This window comes from Hemicordylus capensis, chromosome 2 (genome assembly GCF_027244095.1).
Source record: "Hemicordylus capensis ecotype Gifberg chromosome 2, rHemCap1.1.pri, whole genome shotgun sequence".
NCBI lineage: Eukaryota > Metazoa > Chordata > Lepidosauria > Squamata > Cordylidae > Hemicordylus > Hemicordylus capensis.
The window spans coordinates 93363491-93385190 of record NC_069658.1 but is presented as its reverse complement, the minus strand read 5'-3'; the positions used below and the strand labels follow the sequence as shown (position 1 = coordinate 93385190).

The 21700-nt window shown below is 43.7% G+C and overlaps 1 long non-coding RNA gene across 1 annotated transcript; it reads left to right on the top strand.

The window, feature by feature from the left end:
• The first annotated feature begins 5487 nt into the window (after nucleotides 1–5487).
• LOC128344408 (uncharacterized) lies at nucleotides 5488–10804 on the top strand. Its single transcript, XR_008315839.1, has 3 exons — nucleotides 5488–5598; nucleotides 6955–7057; nucleotides 10668–10804. It is a non-coding gene; the product is annotated as an uncharacterized LOC128344408 (long non-coding RNA).
• The last annotated feature ends 10896 nt before the right edge of the window (nucleotides 10805–21700 follow it).

The following is a 21700-nucleotide window of genomic DNA, read 5'->3' as shown; positions in this document are numbered from 1 at the left end:
CCACGGCCATGGGAAGAACTTCTTAACTGACAGGAGAGGACCTCCCCCCCTACTTCTACCACAGTTGCCACAGGTGGCTTCAGTGTCGGGACAGGCTCTTCTGTATAGGAGAACCTGCGCACAACCACATCACTGGAAATGACGTAAGGGGGAAGGCTCCTCTTGCCACTGTCCACCACGACCAGCATCACCCCTCCCTCTGCCTGCCACTCTGCTCCTGGCTCTGCTTCACAATCTCCAAGACATCTTGGGGTTTTTAAAATTTAAGCACTAACACTGATGCAGGGGTGGGGGGAGAAGTGCCTAAAGGGGGGTGGACCCAAGTGTGATCAAGTTATGAGCTGTGTGCCATACACAGCACTATCTATTGCACTGTGGTGCACAGAAAGAAGCTAAATTTTAAAAAAAACTACACACCAGGATTTAAAGAAGCAGGATTTAATGGAGGGGGGGCTGTTTGTGGAGGGAACCAAGCAACAATGGGGCAAGTCAAAGGGAAGGGAAGGCAAAGAAGGGGGGGATTATCGTGGCCTCCCTCTAACCCATTCCTCCGGTCCTACAGTCCTGCCAGCTAAGCCCTCCCTTCTCCAAACTAGCAGGCCCTTTTTAAAGAAGTCTAACTTGTTAGCTGACCAAGGTGGGGTAGCTGACCAAGATGGGGTGGCTGACCTATCCAGTGTCTTCAGCTGGGGACTTCCAGTGGCATCTTCAGCTGAAGTCTGCCAGGTGTTGTACTTAGAAGCACTCTTGGGCTGAGCAGACACCTGGACTCAACAGCTGGGGTGAGGGTAAGTGGGCGTCAGTCAGCACCCACCCACCCAAACAATCAAAAGATAAAAGAACCTTAAAAAAAATGGGGAGAGAGTCAGAGAGAGCCTGGGCAGGCTGGGCACCAGATAGAAGTCACAGCAGACCAGTCTGCAATAAATAGATAAATAGATAAATAGATAAATAAATAAATTCAGACCGGAGTGCAGCAACAAGGAAGAGATGCAGCTTGGGGCTGCAAGAGAGAAAGAGGGGGGGAAACCAAACCGCACAAGAGATGTAAGTGTCATGGAACCTTTAGGGAACAGTGACCATAGTTAATCAAATTCAGCATACATGCAGGGAGAGAATCACCAAGGAAGTGTCTAACAAAGAGACACTTTGAATTTCAGAAGAAGAAACTTCTCTAAAATGAAGAGTTTGGTGAAAAGAAAACTGAAAGGGGAAAATCAGGAGTGTCACTTCACTTCAGAATGCATGGAGTTTACTTAAAACCACTACACTAGAAGCCCAGTTAGAATTTATACCAAAAAGGAGGAAAGCTACCACCAAGTCTGGGAGAATGCCTGCATGGCTAACACTTCGGAAATTGGAAGGGCTGCCCAAATGAAGAGAACAGAAAGGAACACAAACTCTGGCAAAAGAAATGCAAGGTGATAATAAGGGAGGCAAAAAGAGAGTTTGAAAATAATTTCGCTAAAAGCATAAAGGGGAATAACTAAAATGTCTTTAAATACAAAAGAAGCAGGAAAGTTGCCAGGGGTGTGGTTGGACCATTAGATAATGAGGGAGTGAAAAGGATTACAGAGTATATGGAGGTTGCAGAAAAGCTAAATAAGTTCTTTGGATATGTCTTCACAGCAGAGGATACTGAGCATATACTTGTTCCTGAACTGGGCTTCTCAGGGATCTAGGCTAAAGAACTGAGTTAGATGGGGTGACAAAAGATTACATTCTAAACTGTTTGGGGAAAAATTAAATTAACAAATCACCAGGGCCAGATGGCCCCCCTCCCTCAAGAGTATTTAAGGTACTCAAATGTGAAATTGCAAACCTCCTTGCAAAAATATATAATTTATGCCTACAATCAGGCTCTGTACTGGAGGACTGGAAAGCAGCTAACAATGATTTTCAAAAAGGGATCCAGGGAAAACCGGGAAATTACAGGCTGGTTAGCTTAATGTCCATTCCAGGCAAATTGATGGAAAGCATCCTCAAGGATAAAGTTGTAAAGTACATAGAGGAACAGGCCCTGCTGGGGGAAGAACCAGCATGGCTTCTGTAAATGTAAATCTTGCCTCACCAACGTTTGGAGTTCTTTGAGAGTGTCAATAGGTGTGTGGATAAAGGTGACCCGATTGACATAGTATACCTGGACTTCCAAAAGTCTTTTGACAAAGTTCCTCATCAAAGACTCTTAAGAAAACTTTGCAGTCATAGGATATGGGGACAGGTTCATGTGTAACTGAACTGAAGGACTGGTTTAAGGATAGGAAACAGAGGTTTGGTATAAATGGACAGTTCTCTAAATGGAGGGAAGTGAGAAATGGGGTCCCCTAGGGATCTGTACTGGGACTGGTGCTTTTTAATTTATTAGTAAATAATCTAGAAGTTGGGGTAAGCAGTGAGGTGGCCAGATTTGCAGATGACACCAAACTATTTAGGGTAGTGAAATCCAAAAGGGATTGTGAGAAGCTCCAAAACGATCTCTCCAAACTAGGGAAGTGGGCAACAAAATGACAAATGTGGTTCAATGTAAGCAAGTGTAAAGTGATGCATATTGGGTCAAAAAACCCCAACTTCACATATATGCTGATAGAATCTGAGTTGTTGGTGACTGACCAGGAGATGGCCGGAAAATGAAGATCAGGAAATTTAGCACCGACAAAAGGAAATACTTTTTCACAAATCACATAATCAACTTGTGGAATTGTCTGCCAAAAGTTGTGGTGACAGCCAACAACCTGAATGGCTTTAATAGGAGTTTAGATAAATTCATGGAGGAGAGGCACGTGCAATGTGCGTGGCGGGCGTACACGCAATCCGTACTTCCAGTATTTCCGGCAAACAACAAGGCAGGGGCGGCAAGGAGGAATGCTGCCGCCCCAAAAACATTTTGGAAAAATGGAGCACCAGCGGGGGGGAAAGCGGTGGGAGGGGTAAGTGCAACCCCTCTGCCCTTAAAGAACCCACCGGCGCCGTACTGGGCCACGTTCGAACTGTTTTGGAGGCCTCTATAATGGCCCCCAGACTGGTTCGTGCACATCCTTACTACTATTTCAAAATTATTAGGGATTGTGGGGAAACACATAGTAACCCAGTTATTAAAGCCAAAGCAGGTGAGGCTGGCTACAAGCAAGAATAAAAAAATAAAATTCCAATCAGCACCCAATTAAAGCCACTGAAGCTGCTGGTACAATTATTTTTAATGACAGGGGGAAAATAAAGCAATTGTAGGCATTGCAAGTTTAAAGGAAAAATAGAGGGACCGATAAGCCAGGCAGGCAAGTCCAGACCACCACCACCACTCAATCAATCTTTATTATGTTCACAGACCAGCATAAATTATAAGGGTGATTACATGTTAAAAGTGATAGTAGATAAAAAGTGATTACATATAAAATGGTACGTATTAATACCAAAGGGGCTAAAAATACTACACCAAAAGCATGATGGCCTAAAAGCCTGAGAAATAGTAAAAGTCATAAAAATGCATGAAAGGCATAAAGGGGGGGCATAAAAATGGATGTAATTATGTTAAAAGACATGAGAAGACAGAAATATATAAAAGCCTGAGTAATAAAATTGGAAAACAGCCAGATTAAAGGTGATAAGGAACAGTAAAAAGCAAGGCGCGTGAAGCATCGGGACTTCAGTGCTCTTCTAAGGCCAATGGGGGTCCTTGAGAGGATGGCTGCGTCATCCGCATATAACAGGATGGCAATGTGTCTCCCTGTGAGCTTTGTGGAGTGGAAATCTGGGTTGCTGAGCTGGCCCACCATAGGGTTAATGTAGAAACTGAAGAGGAGTGGGGCCAAACTACATCCTTGTTTGATGCCCTTCTGAGTTGTAACAGCTCTTGTGAGGTGGCCTTGGGGGCTACATCTCACCCTGAGTGATGTGTCTACATGCAGGGTGTGAAGAAGGTATAGCAGGCACTGGTCAATGGAGGAGACTTCCAACTTCTCCCATAATTTGACATGTGAGATGGAATCGAATGCTGCCTTGGGATCCACCACCACTCTGTTTAAAGTGTTGCTAAAGTCTCTCTCTGATCCTTCTCTTCCGGGGCACAAAACAGCAGTGGCTTTCTCTGCCTCCAAGCAGCCCTTTAAATACGTTTTGAAAAACCTCCTTTGGCCTCCCTGCTCCTTTACTCTCCCTGCTTTCTCAGCCAATGGGAGCACAGTTGCCCATGCCAATAATTGATTTGTATGAAGAAAAGATATCTCAAGCCAGTCAGAAGCCACTGTCAGAAAACCAATCAGCAATTGAAAAACAGACACAAAATGGTGCTCATGACATAAATTGTGCAAATTGATTCACGATGCAACTTATCCTCATCATCTGGAGTCACAAACAGAAACTGAGCCAGCTTAACCACAGAAGAGGAGTTGCTGGACACCTTTGCATTGCACTGTGCATTGTGGGATCTGAATGTATGTTGGCCTGAACATGAGTGATTTCCCCCCATAAAGAACTCATTTAAAACATCACAATGGGTTATTGATGGTTCCAAAGTCTGATTCAAGGAAAGAAGGAATGGCAGGCATTCTTCATTTTAGGGGGAGTAGTCCTAAGACTAAGTGATATAGGAAACCAGCAAAGAAAGATTTGATTATTAATAATACATCAGCACATTCACAGACTATTAAAACTCCCACTATGGAGAATAGTTAAAAGAGCAGTAACAGTCTCATCAGAAAAAGGCAAAGAACAATCAAAAGAAAGAGCTATAGCAGTGGGACAAAGTAATGGCTAGTGGTTTTCTTTAAGAAGAATAGCAGGAATTAAATTTGTACCTGACTTACCTGTTTTGAACATTCCTTTCATATCTGACAATTTTGTTAAACAATGTCAAAGAACATTGTATAAGAATGACATTAAGGCCAACGTGGTGGTTCAGTCCACTAAAACATTGAAACAACAACTGGTGAGAACGAGGTTATATGATAGGAGATGTGACGAGACAGATTGCCCAGTATGTGAAATGGGGAGGGGAGTTGTGGATTAAAAGGAGTAGTGTATAGAATAACTTGCAAAGAGTGTGGGGAGTTTTATATTGGAGAAACAGGAAGCGAGTGAATCACTAGATTTAAAGAACACTTGGCAGATACAAAGTATGTGAAGAGAGAGAGGCCAGTACAGTACATATAACCAAATATCATGTGGGAATAACAATGCCTATTAAGGTGGCTGTATTGGAGGTGGAGTGTTGCTTAGTACGAAGAAAGATTAGAGAGGCAATATACATAGATAAACTCAAACTCAGTGTAAATGGCAGGAAAGAGTTAAAGAAGACTGTGAAGTGTTAAAGAGGACCGTGAAATATATTGGCTACTAAGGAATAGGTAATGTATGAATACAGAGACACAGCTGTGTGACTTTGGTTCCCTTTATCTCTGGTCTTCTCCCTCCTCCCTCCACCTGTTTACCTCATTTATTTGATTGAAATTACTGCCAGAGTGTATGTAATTAAAGCTGTGAACGTTATAAGCAGGTGATCCACAGAAGATAGAGGACCAAACACTGAGGCTGGTGTTTGACACGGAAACGTTTGTTTGTGTTTTAAACATGCTTTTAGCAACATTTTAAACAATGTTTTACAAGGTATTATTATGTTCTTATGTAATAAATTTGAAGTACTTGGGAGTGGTGTTAAATAGGTGTATTGTATTATCAGCTTATCAAGTTAAATATTGTTGAACTGTTTATGCTAATATATATCTGTTTTATATCTATATAGATATATTTATCTATATACAATGTGTTTATCATTTTAAAGTTTTTGAAATTCAATTGTTTGGGCCTTTAAGAACCCATGTGCTACACTAGCATATTGAAGTGGGAACTCTTGTGGGCAGATCTGAACCGAAGGCATCATTTTACTCTGTGCCAACAAAACACAAAATCTCTGCCCAGTACTAAATGGGAAGGAAGGCTAGAGGGTCAAATACTCACAGGACCTAGTGGCAATGAAAAGTATTTGTGTATGAAGGGCAAAACAATTGAGGTACATCTATGCTACAGACATATGTTGTATTATCACTTTAAAACTGTCATGACTTCCCTCGGAGAATCCTGGGGATTGTGGCCTGATGATTGGTAAGATTGCTGAGTATTCTCTGATAAAGAGCTCAGCTCCCTTCCCTCATCACAGAATCACACTTCTGAGGTTCCTTGAGAAGATGAAATGAAATGACTATAATCCATTTGATGTATATTGCTGTTTTTATAGTGCTTATGCACAAGTTTCATCTGTAGTGGCCAATCAGCTTTCTCCCTAGTTAAGACATTGTAAAGATTGCAACCTTTCCATAGATTAAAGTAACCATGTTAGTGAAGAACAGTTTGGACCCTGTACAACTTAAGGTGCCACTTCTGTTATTTCTCATAATCCTTTCTCAGATGAATGGCATCATATTTCATATTTTAACAGGATATTTATTATGCTGGATTTTTTAAAAAGGTGGTGCTACTTAAAACCAAGGCCGATAAATTAAAAACCACTAGCCATCGTTGCAACACCTTAGCTACCTATCATAGTACATATTATAAAATATTAAAATTGGGAGACTAAGTGTGCAGATTGCCTGCCTGATTATGGCAAGATTGATTTGAGTTTCCAAATGAACCTTCCAAGTGAGGCATGCTTGTCCTTTCTGAAAACAAAGTTGCAAGAGTTTGTTTGACAGCGGAACCTTGGGGGATTTCAGCAGCTATTACATTCACAAATATTAGTACAGAGCCAAATCCTAGGGGGAAATCATGTCTGCAATTAGCACACAGAAGTTTTCCTTTGGGCAAAGAAAAACATCCTCTTTTCCTTTTTTGGCCAAATGCATATCTGACAGACCTTAAACTAAGCATGATTATTCTTTGAGATATAAGATATGCAGTGCAATTGCGAAATTCTGTTTGTTTTGTAAAAAGCCATGGGTAAAAATGTCCTTTCATCATCTGCAGATGTTTTAGGCATTCAGCTGCTGAAGAAGAAATTTGGAATCATCTTTCAACATTAGATTAGACAGGAGACTTAGTTAATCCAAAGAAGCCACATGCCAAAATCGTAAGAGCAGAATCAAAACCTGCCCTACAGTTTCTGTTTTGCTAATATGCAACTATTCCTTTGTATGTTTGAAAACGTGAACACACTTGTGTTTGAAGTGTTATCAATTAACTCTTTTCTGACGAATCTGATTTGTCAGTCCCAATGTGTACTGAGTTGAATTTAAACGTTTATTTTTTTTACTGCACACAGATAATTACTTTCCGGTATTTTTGGAATCTGGCATGTAATATGTGGTGTAAACAGCTCCTGTTATGCACATTACTATAACAGCTGCTATAACATCTTGTGAAAATAGTGATTGCAAGGAAAAGGGGGGGAAACTAGCAATAAGCATACATGTACATTTTACAGAATACTCTAGAACAGGAGAGAGAGAAAATGTAAATTCACAACCTTTGGGAAACATGATTAGGGAAACAGAATGGATTTGTGTAGGTCAGTAATTCCCCAGCTGTGGATTAGGCCTCCATCAGGAGCCACATGAGTTGGTTACCGGGTTTCCAGAAATAGATGTTAGCACACAACACTAAGTGGGCAATTTCTAGGACATGAGATGGGATTAGTCGATGAGATCAGAGAGCAGCAGTGGATCCTCAAAACCAAAGTCTAAGGCTTGCTATTACAGGTTTGCCATTTTCTCCTGCAGTGAAGAAAGCCAGTTACTGTAGGCTAGATCTGGCAAAAGAACAAAGCATCATTTTTCTAATCCTGAAAGCACATTAGAATGAAATATGAATCCAGCTCTAAGAATCTTTTCTGTGGAGAAAATGTAGCTAGGAAGGTGGAAGACAGGTTCCCTTAGATAATGAAGTACGTTAGACATATGAAGGTGCCTTATACTGAATCAGAGTCTTAGTCAATCTACCTCAGTGTTCCAGCAGCTCCAGCACCCCTGCCTGAAACACTCTTGCACCATTATCAGTCAGTGTTTACGAGGGCTACACAACTCCAGTCTTCCAGCTGTTGTTGGGCTATAGCTCCCATCACCCCCAACCATATTGGCAAGGATGATGGGAGTTTTTGTACAACAGCTTAAGGGCCAGAGTTATGCAGTCCTCATCTACATTGATTGGTAATGGTGCAAGAGGGTTTTAGGCAGAGGTCCTTTCCTAGAGATCTTGGGCACTGAATTTGGAACTTCTGCATGCAAAGCATATGCTCCACCATTTAGCTATGGCTTCTTCGCTGGTTATTCATTCTCAGATTACCATACATTCTGATAGGATGCCGATACCATACATTAAGGCTGTTCTCATGGCCTTGCTGGGGAGGGTTGGTGGGGAAGCAGGCTCCTCCCTGCACACGATCATGCTTCCCTTAACAGCTCTGCTTCTTGTGTGGCACACGAGTGGTGTCGAGGCAAGCGGCAGAGTCAGGAGCAAGAGGAGGAAGTTCTCTGGCATCCCACAATGCACTGCACCAGGAGCATGGTACATTGGATGATTTTGCCACTGCTGGACACTCATGCTGCCTGGCTCTATGAACACTCAGGCTGCTAGCTGCCTGAGCATTCACATGATTGAAGAGTGGGTTAGAAGGGTCCGCTCACACCCTTCCACCTCACTATTATCCCGCATACAAAACCCAGGCTACCATGGTGCAGTGACAGGATCGGAACCAATCTCGGCACTCCCTACAAGCAGCCCTACCTGGCAGGTCTGTGCAAGTTAGGTTGGGCTGCTCATGTGAATAACCTTATTGAATACTGAATTCAACATATGTCTTCCTTTCAAATCAAATTTGTGAGACTTATTTGTGAGACAAATAAGACGGGCAGGGCAAAGTGTTCATAGGAGAACCTGATGGCTAGGTGTTAATGAGAGAAAATCAGATGTGTATCTCCATTCAATTTTTTCCAGTGCAACATTTGAAGGGTGGGGGAAACTTGCACATCTTCCATGTAAAGAAATGTGCACAAAATCGGTTTGCCCGGTTCATTTCTAATTTGAACCGGGTTCGAACTGGGAGGGGGAGGTTCGGTTTTGGTTTCACTCGAACCCCCCCGGTTCAGTTTGAATTCGAATGGTTTCAAACTGTTTTGAACCAGTTTGAACTGGTTTAAACCTCCAAAAGTGGGTGGGGTGGTAGCTGACACCCATGGGTGCCTACCACCCAACCCCCAGAGCAATCACACACTCGTATGATTTTTTAAATGAATTTTTGAATTTTTTTCTCATAGGGTATAATGGGGCTTAACCAGCCCATTATTCCCTATTAGGGAGTTCCCATGGGTGCCAACTACCACCCAAACCCCAAAGTTTGGTTGTTTCTGAAGTGTTCTGAGTGTAGATTCTCTGGTAGCAAATGAAAGTGGATTCATGGTTTGTCACTGAAAATCTCATATGCTATCAGAGAATCTACACTCAGAACACCTCAGAAACAACCAAACCCTGTAGCCCATGGGTTAGCAACCCATGGGGGGAGGGTTGGCACCCTCTGTGCACTACACCACCACTCTCTATGGGCCACCCCAGCATCCCCCCAAGTGCGGTTATGGGGCTGTTGAAACCTCCATTCTTCCCTATGGAGAAAAACCTTAAAGATGCATAAACTCCAAAAATCACTTAAAAAGCAGCCTTTTGCCCAATTCCTTTCAAATAATTCTGGTAGCTTCCTTGCCCCGCTTGGGAACTACCACCCACCACACTCTGCTCTAGGCCACCTCTTTCCCCCTGACATGAAGCTATACATTTGTTGGAATGTTCATTATTCCGTATGAGGAATTCAAAAATACTTTAAAATTCATCAGTAACTGGAGGAGTGTCCAATTGCCTTGGGGTTTGGTGGGTGGTAGGCATCCCTGGGAACCTATCACACACTCCACCTTTGTGCCCCTTGGTGCTCTCCAAGAAGGGATAATGGACTGGTTCAAGTCCCGTTATACCCTATGAGAAAAATCATTAAAATATTTCAAATATTCATAAAAAATCGTAGGAGTGTCCGATTGCTTTGGGGTTTAGGTGGTAGTTGGCACCCATGAGTGATCCACAATAGGGAATAATGGGCTGGTTTGAGTCCCATTATACGTTGTGAGAAAAAATAATTTATTTTCAAAAATTCATAAAAAATCGTGCGAGTGTCCGATTGCTTTGAGGGTTGGGTGGTAGGCACCCATGGGTGCCAGCTACCACCCCACCTACTTTTGGAGGTTTGAACCAAGCCCCCCCCCAGTTTGGTTCTAATTCAAACCTGGTGCTTGAACCTGCTGGCTGGTTCAGTTCGAATTTGAACCATCAAACCGAACCGCTTAAAATTTGATCTGGTTTGCACATCCCTACTCTAAATGAAGGGACTGTTTTGAGCTCAGAACAAAACAAGCACACTTCAATTGAACCTTTTGAGCACCATTTTGGAGGCCTGTTTTTCCCTGATTTGTTTTCCTGCACTGGCTTCTGATTGGCTTGTGATCTCCTTTCTTCTTAGTTGGCCTGTTATCATACAAATCAAGTGTTGTGATGGGCAACTGTGTCCCCATTGGCTGGGGGTAGGGAGTGTAGTATATATGTCCTGTCGCTTTAAGATTGGGGTGTGTTTGGCTTGGTGTGGCTTAGCTTTCTGTTTTGTAAGTGCTACTTTCTAAGTTCTACTTTGTCTTCTGATCCTTCAGGCTCTGAGGCCAGGCCAACAAAGTGACTGGTTGTGAGTATGCCCAACGACCTTACCTAGGAGAAGATACTACATGGTATCAGGCCTGAACCTTTAGCAAGCTTGAAGTATTCTGCATGGGAGGCCTAGACTTGGAGAAACATGATGATAATGGAAGTTCTTAAGCCCCCTTCTGATTTATCTTTGTCTGGCAATGTAGGGGGAAATTGGAGAAGATGGAAACAAAAGTTTTGTCTGTATCTGACTGTGACTAATGCAGAGGATAAACCAGAAGAGTAAATGATTGCAGTTTGTCTGCATTGTATTGGTGATAAGGCATGGGAAATATATAACATGCACAATGTTTATGTAGATTCTGCCAGGAAGACCTTGGAAGAAGGCTTGAGAGCTTCTAGAGCTTAATGAGGTTATTCTCATGATGGGGAAAAACCGGGCTAATGGAGCCCAGCCCAGTTTTCCCCCTTCGTGAGAACCACCGGGCTTGGCCATCAAGTGTGCAGGGAGTACCAGTGGATGTGATCCTGGTAGCCTTTGGGGGATCCTTTCGGATCCCCCAAAGGATCACACTGAGGGGCACAATTACAGCATATTGCAAGGCTGTTTCTCATGACACTATAATGTTTTATATCACAGCAGATAATGAACCACTTTTATTAGGCAGGCAAGCCTGCATTGCACTTGATCATGTAAAGAAAGTGCATGGAGTGACTCCTATAGTGGCCACTAAGGATGACCTGTTGAAGACATACTTTGATATATTTGAGGGGCTTGGTCAGTTCCCAGGATTTTGTCACATTTATGTAAATCCTCAGGTACTGCCAGTGATTCATGGGTATCCAAAGATTTCATATACTATACTGCCCAAACTTAAAGATGCTTTAGATCATCTGGATAAGATGGGTGTCATTTCTAAAGTTACAAAGCCAACAGCATGGGTCAGTAGCTTTGTCATAACTAAAAAAAAGGATGGCTCATTTTGCCTTTGTCTTGATCCTAGAGATTTAAACAAGGCTATTAAAAGTCAACACTTTTCTATCCCAACTGTAGAAGATGTGCAGAAGACAGGAGAGAGGGTTTTTTTTTACAATTTTAGACGAAAATGATGGTTATTGGCAAGTTCAGCTTGATTACGAGTCTTCTGAAATGTATCCATTCAATACTCCATGGGGTTGTTGCCATTTTAATAGGTTACCCTCTGGAATTAAATCAGCAACTGCAGTCTTCCAGCAGAAAAATTATGAGTGTCTTGGTGATATATTAGGGATACACATTTTAGTAGATGACATGATAATAGCAGCTTCAACAAAGTTAGAACATGATGCTGTTTTTAAACAAGTTTTGACAAGAGCACACCAAAGAGGTATAAAGTTCAATCCAACTGAAGCTCAGTATTTGGTTGATAAAGTCAAGTGCATTGGACATGTTTTATCAAAAGATGGTGTGCAGCCTGATGATTACAAAATGCAAGAAATAAGACAAATGCCTTCACCAGTAGATAAGAAGAGTGTTCAGAGACTTTGGGGGACAAGACAATATCTTTTTCATTATATTCCTAACAAATCATCTCTGACAACACCCTTTGAGCCCTCTTATGAAAAGGATGTTATTTGGCAACATCAACAAACCTTTGATAACCTATAGTCAGTGATTGACCCCAGTGCTTTGATTTTATGATCCTAAGGAACAACTATATGTTCAAGGAGATGCATCCAAAGATTGCTTAGATGCATGTCTGTTTCAGAAAGACCAGCCCATCGCATACACCTTGAGGGCCCTGACCATGGCTGAAAAGAATTATGCACAAACTGAGAAAGAGCTCTTGGCTATTGTCTTTACTATGAGAAAGTTTCATTCATATGTATTTGATGAACCAGTTCTTGTTCAGTCAGTCCATAAACCCTTGGAGAACATATTTGCTAAACCCATTGGATAAGCTCCAGCTAGACTACAATGGATTCTGTTGCAGCTTCAAAAATATGACATATATATTCTTTATCCCAAGGGCAAGGATACGTTTATAGCAGACACATTGTCAAAAGGAGCTCCATCCAACTCATCAAATGATGTCATTGATTATGTAGGTCTAGATGAGAAGGTTGTTTATGGGCTTAAAGAGACTGATCCTATTGGTGACCAGTTACTCCATCAGTTGCAAGAGTGTACTAATGTTGACCTAATTCTTCAAGGTCTGAAGGTTCAGCATTTCAATATCTGGCCACAGAAGCAGAAACAAGTTAAGCCTGAACTCAGAGTGTATTGGCCTTTGAAAGATCAAATTAGGATTGAAAATGACTTATTAATGATTGTCTCAAAGATTATTATTCCACAAGGTGCATGAGAGAGGATGTTGAAATTATTGCACCTTTCATATCAAGGAGTTCAGCGAACAAAAGCTAAAACCCGCTCCCTAATGTACTGGCCCAATATGAATTCCCACATAGAACAATGGGTGAGGAATTGCCCACAATGTCAGGCACTGCAGCCCCAAAGTCACAGGTAGCCTATCATAACTCATGAGATTCCTGACCTTCTTTGGTTAAAGGTGGCAGCAGATATATTTGAGCTAAAGGGCCATTCCTGCCTTCTAATAACAGATTACTACTTTAAATATCCTGAAATTTTCCATCTCCTTGATAAATCAGCCTCTACAGAACTGTATATGATCACCAGATCAGAATGAAGAGGGTGATTAGAAATCAGGACCACAGAGTGGTGGATATCTATCTGAAGCTTCAGAAGAGTTGGAGGTACCTCAAGAGACTGTATTACATACTAGGAGTGGAAGGGTTATACATTGTTCAAAAATATGTGATGATTTTGTCATAGGGAAGTGGTAAAGACTTGTCCCCAACCAGAGCCATATGCTTGAACCTCTGGATCCAAGTATTTACAGTGTTTTACAGTGGAATCAACAAAATTGTATTAAACTAAAAGGAGGGGCTGTAGTATATATGTCCTGTCTCTTTAAGGTTAGGTTTTGTTTGGTTGGATGTGGCTTAGCTTTCTGTTTTCTAAGTACAAGCTGCCTAGAATTTGTTGCAGTCTTGTCCGAATCAAGAAGGCTTCTAAACCTACTTTGTCTCCTGCAGAAGACAAGGTCAGGCCAACAAAGTGACTAGTTGTGAGTATGCTTAACAACTTTACCTAAGAGAAGATACTACAGGGAGGAGAAGGGAGAACACGAAAGGAGGGAATTGTATGCAAAGGGAATGGGAGGCAGAGAGAGCCCTTATACTGTGCTACTCTGAAGAATATACATCAGGAGGAGAGGAGGAAGGAATCAAGGAAGATCTGGTTTTGTGGTTCTCTTTTCTCACCACTGAGCATAATATACTGTGCTATAACAGTCTGGTTCTGCTGCATTTCAAATTGAAAAAGGCAGAACGTGGTTTGCTGTGTTTGTGAGAGTGTTCTGGAAAGAAATAGGCAACCACAGCTCTCTGTGTGTGTATGTATTGTGTAATATTTCTTGGTGCTTGTGTGATGAGCTCCATGTCTGGCCTTGAGACTAATTTGTGTTTCACTCGCTGGTCTGGTCTGCAATCTGTATTTGTTTCAATCAAAATGTGACTGAGGTTGCTCTAGTTGAGCTTATGGCTATGCTTGCTGCTGCTAAGGGTGCAGCTGTTGCAATGCTAGGAAGTAAGGAGTCATAATCGTGCGTGAGAGAGCAACTTATTCCAGTAATGTTATTGCAGCACAGGAACTGGGGCTGGAAGTGGATTTTGAGTTGATTATTCTTTTTGGGGGCCATTTTTGGACTATGTTTGAAATGTGTTTTATTTATTCATTCTATTTAACATATTTGTATACCACCCAAAATGCAAGTCTCTGGGCAGTTTACGACAAAACAATAAAAACAATAATAAGGCTAAAACATTACAACAATTTAAAACTTAAAACATTAAAACAATTAAAAAGCAAACAATCAAAACAGTATCTAATTAAAAGCCTGGGTGAACAAATGTGTCTTGACTGCCTTCTTAAAAATTGTAACAGATGGGGAGGCTCGTATTACAGCAGGAAGCATGTTCCAAAGCCTCGAGGCATCAATGGAGAAGGCCCATCCCTGAGTAGCCACCAGACAAGCCGGTGGCAACTGCAGACGAACCTCTCCTCATGATCTCAATGGGCGGTGTGGTTCACAGTGAAGATGTTCTCTTAAATACCTAGGGCCCAAGCTGTTTAGGGCTTTGTAGGTTACAACCAAGACCTTGCATTTTCTTTGTTGGGAGGGACAGATTCCCTTTTACTGTGTGCTTCTGCAGTGTTCTGCAGGTTGCAAAATGGATTGTGTGTAGTGCACTCTGTGAATGCACTTTGTCTGGAAACAATGCACCATAGGAAACAATGAGGAAACTCAAAACACCCCATTCCCCCGCATGGGTAGCTCATATGGACACCAAATTGGTTTGTGTGATGGGGCATGATGGGTGCTACCTACCACTCAACACACACACACACACACACACACACACACGAAGTAGGTGATTTTAAACAAACTTTTAACCTTTCCTCCAAACCACTGTAGGATCCTATGGCCTATGGCTGAAATACTCAAAGAGGCTATTCTCACGACCACTCAAAAGCAGGCTAAGGGAGACCAGTCTGCTTTCAAGCAGTCGTGTGAAGCACTGGGAGCCACAAGGCTCCTGGGTTAGCACCCAGGAGCCACGTGGCTCCCAGTGCTTCACACAACTGCTCAAAAGCAGGTTGGGTTAGGGTTAACCCAGCTAAATGCCCCCCATTAAATGAGATTAGCAGAGTGAGAGCTCCACTAACCCTATTTGATTGAGTTGCCATAGAATGGCTCTGCAGTGACTCATGAGCAGACCACCAAACGGGAGGCTACAGCAAGCCTCCCAGTCTCAGGGGTCTCCACAGAATGCCCTGCACACATGTGTGGGGCATCTTGGGACTCCTGGAAACTGGGCGGCCCTGATCTCTGCTGCCCCAATGGCTCCATGACGGAGCTGGTAATTATGTGGGCGGCTGATCCAGCCTCCCAGGGCTAGGTGCAGGACTGCCTGTGGGGAGAGCAGGTCAAGTCCGCTCTCCCCACAGAACATCACTTTCATCAAGTGATTGGAAATTTTATCAAGTGATTTTTGTGTTTTATATAGGTCCATACTAAAATTCATCTGACAGTTTGTAGGCTGTGAGAGTTCCTAACATGTGTCCTAAAAATGTATCATTGTTAATTCTACATTAGGGAGTTGAGCATTTCAGGCATTTTGCGGTGAATGACATTCAGTGAAATACACTATTCTTCTTTCATGGAGGCGGGAATTATGTAAATTCTCTGTCATTCATATTTACTCAGTAAAAGTACCATTTGGTCTAGAAATCATAGTATATAGAGTTCTGATATTATGTGATCAGTCATTGTAGCTGGGTTGTTAAAATTTGGTAGCATTGTCACTAATTTGGATTTGACAGAATGAATCCAATTATTTATCAGAGGATAGGTTTCTTTGGCTGGCATTAAATTTAGAGCACACCTTTTGTGGCATGCCACAATGAAATATGTTCTCAAAATGGAAGTGAACAGCTGGAGTGTTGGCTCTCAGACTTGATCCTTCTGGAATCAAAGCCTTTGCTCCATATTTTCAGAGCTGACAGTGGAGATGGGACATGTTTACCTGTGCTAATTACTATGGATTTTTTTCAGAATCACATCATGTTAATAAAAAATTATCTCAAGAGCAATAGAGAGGGGAAGTGTAGACTCTTTTGCAAACACTACAACTCCTTTGTTATTTGGGGACCACAAGGATTACTAATTAGTGTGTGCTAAGTAGTGGGAGATTATCATTTGTGCTTGGGTTGTAAGGCTGACAGCAAGCTACCCACCCTTCACTCTAAGTTTAGAATAGACACATTATCAGAGGGCTATAGGCCACCTTCAGCCTCAGAGGCAGGATGCCTCTGAATACCAATTGGAGTAACAGCAGGAGAGAGGGCATGCCCTCAACTCCTGCCTGTAGGCTTCTAGTGGCATCTGGTGGGCCACTGTGTGAAACAGGATGGTGGACTAGATGGGCCTTGGGTCTGACCCAGCAGGGCTGTTCTTAATTTTTTGTCACAAGTACTAAATTCCCCCAAACTAAAGAAAAGACAATGGCTTTCCCAAACTCCACGAGGAGATGGCTTCTCCATTTGATTGAGTCAATATTTACTAACAGGTTTGGAACAAAATAGCAGTGACTTCTGTTGAATGACTTTCTGTTGTCCCTAAGAGAAAACTGAATAAGGGGAGTAAGAAGAAGACATTGAGTGTGCTGTCTCAACAGCATCACAGGATTATTAGTTCAAGTTCTAATTCTTTATTGCTTAAAACTGAAGTCATCACAATGTGAAATGATAAATACATTTACATTTTTTAAAAAAGGGCTCACAATAAAAAATGAAGATGTAATGCTGCGGAACTCAAGTTATGAGCTGCAAAACCCGCTATAAGCTGAGGGTTCAAATTGGAGTTTGCTGAGCATAACGTCAGGTCGCTTTCCAAATGGGACTGGAGTTGCACACATTTGGACTTACAAGTTTGGCAGCCTCAGGCCCCTTTAATTCTGGTTTCCTGTTACATGTCAATGTGGCCAATATAAAATGAGTTAAGAAGTTAAGAATCATAATATTAAAAAATAAATAAAAGAATAAAAATTTCCATTTTAAAAAACTGGTTCTGGAATATTCAAATCAATTTCTGCAATAACGTATCTACTAAACTCTTTCTCTAATGTTTATATCTTGGTATAATTCCCTTTGCAGTAATTGGAAAATGCAATTATTCTACAGTCGTTCAAACAGGATCAAACAACAAGGTCGACAATGTCAGCATCAGTAGACTCTGCTTCTTTTACCTTAAACTATTTTGGATGGCCTTTGGTAGTTCCTTCAAAATAATTGCAACTCTTCTTAGTATTTCTAGATCTTTGGTAAAAAGAAAATCTATCTTTTGACAGACTGACCAGCTGACAAAATTTCCCCCCAGTATGTATGCTGTTAGACTTTCTGTTGGTTTATGTAAATCTAGGCAGGGTTGATTTGATTTAAATCAAACCGATTTAAATCACTTCACAGAAGCACTCAGTTTTAATTATTTAAATCACTAGTCAGGAAGTTTCTATTTAATGATCATTATCGAGTAAAAGTACATTCTTGTTTATTATAACCTTAATATGTATTCAGAGTTGTAGGTTTCATTTTTACAAGGCAGGTATACATGATGAGGGGTTTATACTTCGCATAATGCTGTTTCATTCAGGCAACTAGGCCTTGCATCTCTCTGTTGCACTGTTTTGCATTTTGCACACAGATACAGGAATTTCATTAAAACATTCCCAAGTGGGGTCTCTTTTACTACCTGCTTTCATGATAGATGTTTCCTTTCTACAATGGAGGATACACTTGAAAAAAGTTTCCTCAGGATCAGTGTTCCCTTTAACATGGATTCCCAGATGTTGTTAACTACAACTCCCATAATCCCCAGCCAAAGGCCATTGCAGCTGGGGATGCTGCAGCTGGGAATCCCTGTTAGAGGGAACACTGCTGTGGACTGCATGAATATGTTCTGTTCACTTTTGGTTTCACTTTCTATTCCCCTCCTATTCCTTACATTTATATCCAGACTCCTCCTTCTTGCTCAGATCTGCTCCATCCCCCCAAATCTTCTACATATTAATTGGCCTTCTTTAACCCAATTCAGACATTACCCTGTACAAGTATACAGATATCTGTAAACTCGTACTCATGTTTTGGGAAAATCCTCTGGAACCTTGCCCTCCTGTTTTAATTCAGCCCCTTGCGATCATCCTTCCATCAAATTGACAGAATGGGGTGTTTAACCAAACTAAAGAGGATTAGACAAGGTTCCCGCAATAGAACTTGTTGCCTTATAAAGACAAGTCAATTCAACGAGGGTGTGCACTCAAATTAGCTTTTATTCATGATCATGAAGGCAGAGTACAAGTCAGGAGTCTGACAAGCACTGCACACCCAACATATGCAGTTGTCAGTTTATATAGGTTAAAAGCAAGTCAGTACATCCATCAACATATGTCATTTGTGGTTAAACATATATTTTCCTGTGGTGCCAATTAGAGCCTTAGACATGAGTTACTGTTTGGCCTTTCTGCTGACCCTACTCCTTATCAGTATCTCCTGGTGCCAGCTATGTTTCCTTCTGCCGAGTGAGGAATTTGTCCCATGACCCTGGTTACATATATTGTCTCCTGTCAGGCTCTGGTATTTTTACCTCTTGGCCAATGGTCCTCACATCCTTGACTCGAACAATTTTCATTCTGGCCTACTGGCATTACCTTCTGTTTAGGAGCCTGAACCAAACTTTTATACACTTATTTGTAGGCCTGGATTAAACATTTCTTCATCAGACATTTGTGTGAATTACTGTACCTGGGTTAATTTAAAAAGTGAACCTGGATACAGGCCCCTCAAATGCATGATACAGATTTGAAGTGTACTGCTGTATCTGTGTTCAACATAACATGTGAATGACTGCACCTGTGTAATATGGTGCAGTCATTTGCCCCTGCCCCACCTTTCCTCAGGTGTGTGTAACATCTCCTTGGGCTGCTGCTGGGGCTTTGGCTGCTGCTGCTGCTATATAGGGCAGGCTAGCCCAAGGGCCTGGGGGAGGAAGACAGAAGGAGAACAGCTTGGGTGGGGCACTGACTGACTGCTGTCTTTGCCCCTGCCCCACCTTTCCTCAGGTGTGTGTAACATCTCCTTGGGCTGCTGCTGGGGCTTTGGCTGCTGCTGCTGCTATATAGGGCAGGCTAGCCCAAGGGCCTGGGGGAGGAAGACAGAAGGAGAACAGCTTGGGTGGGGCACTGACTGACTGCTGTCTTTGCCCCTGCCCCACCTTTCCTCAGGTGTGTGTAACATCTCCTTGGGCTGCTGCTGGGGCTTTGGCTGCTGCTGCTGCTATATAGGGCAGGCTAGCCCAAGGGCCTGGGGGAGGAAGACAGAAGGAGAACAGCTTGGGTGGGGCACTGACTGACTGCTGTCTTTGCCCCTGCCCCACCTTTCCTCAGGTGTGTGTAACATCTCCTTGGGCTGCTGCTGGGGCTTTGGCTGCTGCTGCTGCTATATAGGGCAGGCTAGCCCAAGGGCCTGGGGGAGGAAGACAGAAGGAGAACAGCTTGGGTGGGGCACTGACTGACTGCTGTCTTTGCCCCTGCCCCACCTTTCCTCAGGTGTGTGTAACATCTCCTTGGGCTGCTGCTGGGGCTTTGGCTGCTGCTGCTGCTATATAGGGCAGGCTAGCCCAAGGGCCTGGGGGAGGAAGACAGAAGGAGAACAGCTTGGGTGGGGCACTGACTGACTGCTGTCTTTGCCCCTGCCCCACCTTTCCTCAGGTGTGTGTAACATCTCCTTGGGCTGCTGCTGGGGCTTTGGCTGCTGCTGCTGCTATATAGGGCAGGCTAGCCCAAGGGCCTGGGGGAGGAAGACAGAAGGAGAACAGCTTGGGTGGGGCACTGACTGACTGCTGTCTTTGCCCCTGCCCCACCTTTCCTCAGGTGTGTGTAACATCTCCTTGGGCTGCTGCTGGGGCTTTGGCTGCTGCTGCTGCTATATAGGGCAGGCTAGCCCAAGGGCCTGGGGGAGGAAGACAGAAGGAGAACAGCTTGGGTGGGGCACTGACTGACTGCTGTCTTTGCCCCTGCCCCACCTTTCCTCAGGTGTGTGTAACATCTCCTTGGGCTGCTGCTGGGGCTTTGGCTGCTGCTGCTGCTATATAGGGCAGGCTAGCCCAAGGGCCTGGGGGAGGAAGACAGAAGGAGAACAGCTTGGGTGGGGCACTGACTGACTGCTGTCTTTGCCCCTGCCCCACCTTTCCTCAGGTGTGTGTAACATCTCCTTGGGCTGCTGCTGGGGCTTTGGCTGCTGCTGCTGCTATATAGGGCAGGCTAGCCCAAGGGCCTGGGGGAGGAAGACAGAAGGAGAACAGCTTGGGTGGGGCACTGACTGACTGCTGTCTTTGCCCCTGCCCCACCTTTCCTCAGGTGTGTGTAACATCTCCTTGGGCTGCTGCTGGGGCTTTGGCTGCTGCTGCTGCTATATAGGGCAGGCTAGCCCAAGGGCCTGGGGGAGGAAGACAGAAGGAGAACAGCTTGGGTGGGGCACTGACTGACTGCTGTCTTTGCCCCTGCCCCACCTTTCCTCAGGTGTGTGTAACATCTCCTTGGGCTGCTGCTGGGGCTTTGGCTGCTGCTGCTGCTATATAGGGCAGGCTAGCCCAAGGGCCTGGGGGAGGAAGACAGAAGGAGAACAGCTTGGGTGGGGCACTGACTGACTGCTGTCTTTGCCCCTGCCCCACCTTTCCTCAGGTGTGTGTAACATCTCCTTGGGCTGCTGCTGGGGCTTTGGCTGCTGCTGCTGCTATATAGGGCAGGCTAGCCCAAGGGCCTGGGGGAGGAAGACAGAAGGAGAACAGCTTGGGTGGGGCACTGACTGACTGCTGTCTTTGCCCCTGCCCCACCTTTCCTCAGGTGTGTGTAACATCTCCTTGGGCTGCTGCTGGGGCTTTGGCTGCTGCTGCTGCTATATAGGGCAGGCTAGCCCAAGGGCCTGGGGGAGGAAGACAGAAGGAGAACAGCTTGGGTGGGGCACTGACTGACTGCTGTCTTTGCCCCTGCCCCACCTTTCCTCAGGTGTGTGTAACATCTCCTTGGGCTGCTGCTGGGGCTTTGGCTGCTGCTGCTGCTATATAGGGCAGGCTAGCCCAAGGGCGCGAGCCTCTTGGCGCGAGCCGAAGGGCGAGAGCACAAGGGCTCTCGTCCTTGTGGCTCTCTGCCGTGGGGCAAGCTGCCTGAGGACCAGAAGATCTCTCTCCTTCCGCCCTGAAGAGCCATCTTCTCACAATTAAGAAGTCAGCAGGAGACTACGCAAGCCTGGTTTTGTTTTGTTTTTAATTAAGCCAAGAAGCCGTGTTGGGTTAGTCTGGGGAGATGTGTCTGGGGGAGCAAAAAAGTGGGTCTGGAGCGGGGGCGGCCATATCACAGGTAGCGG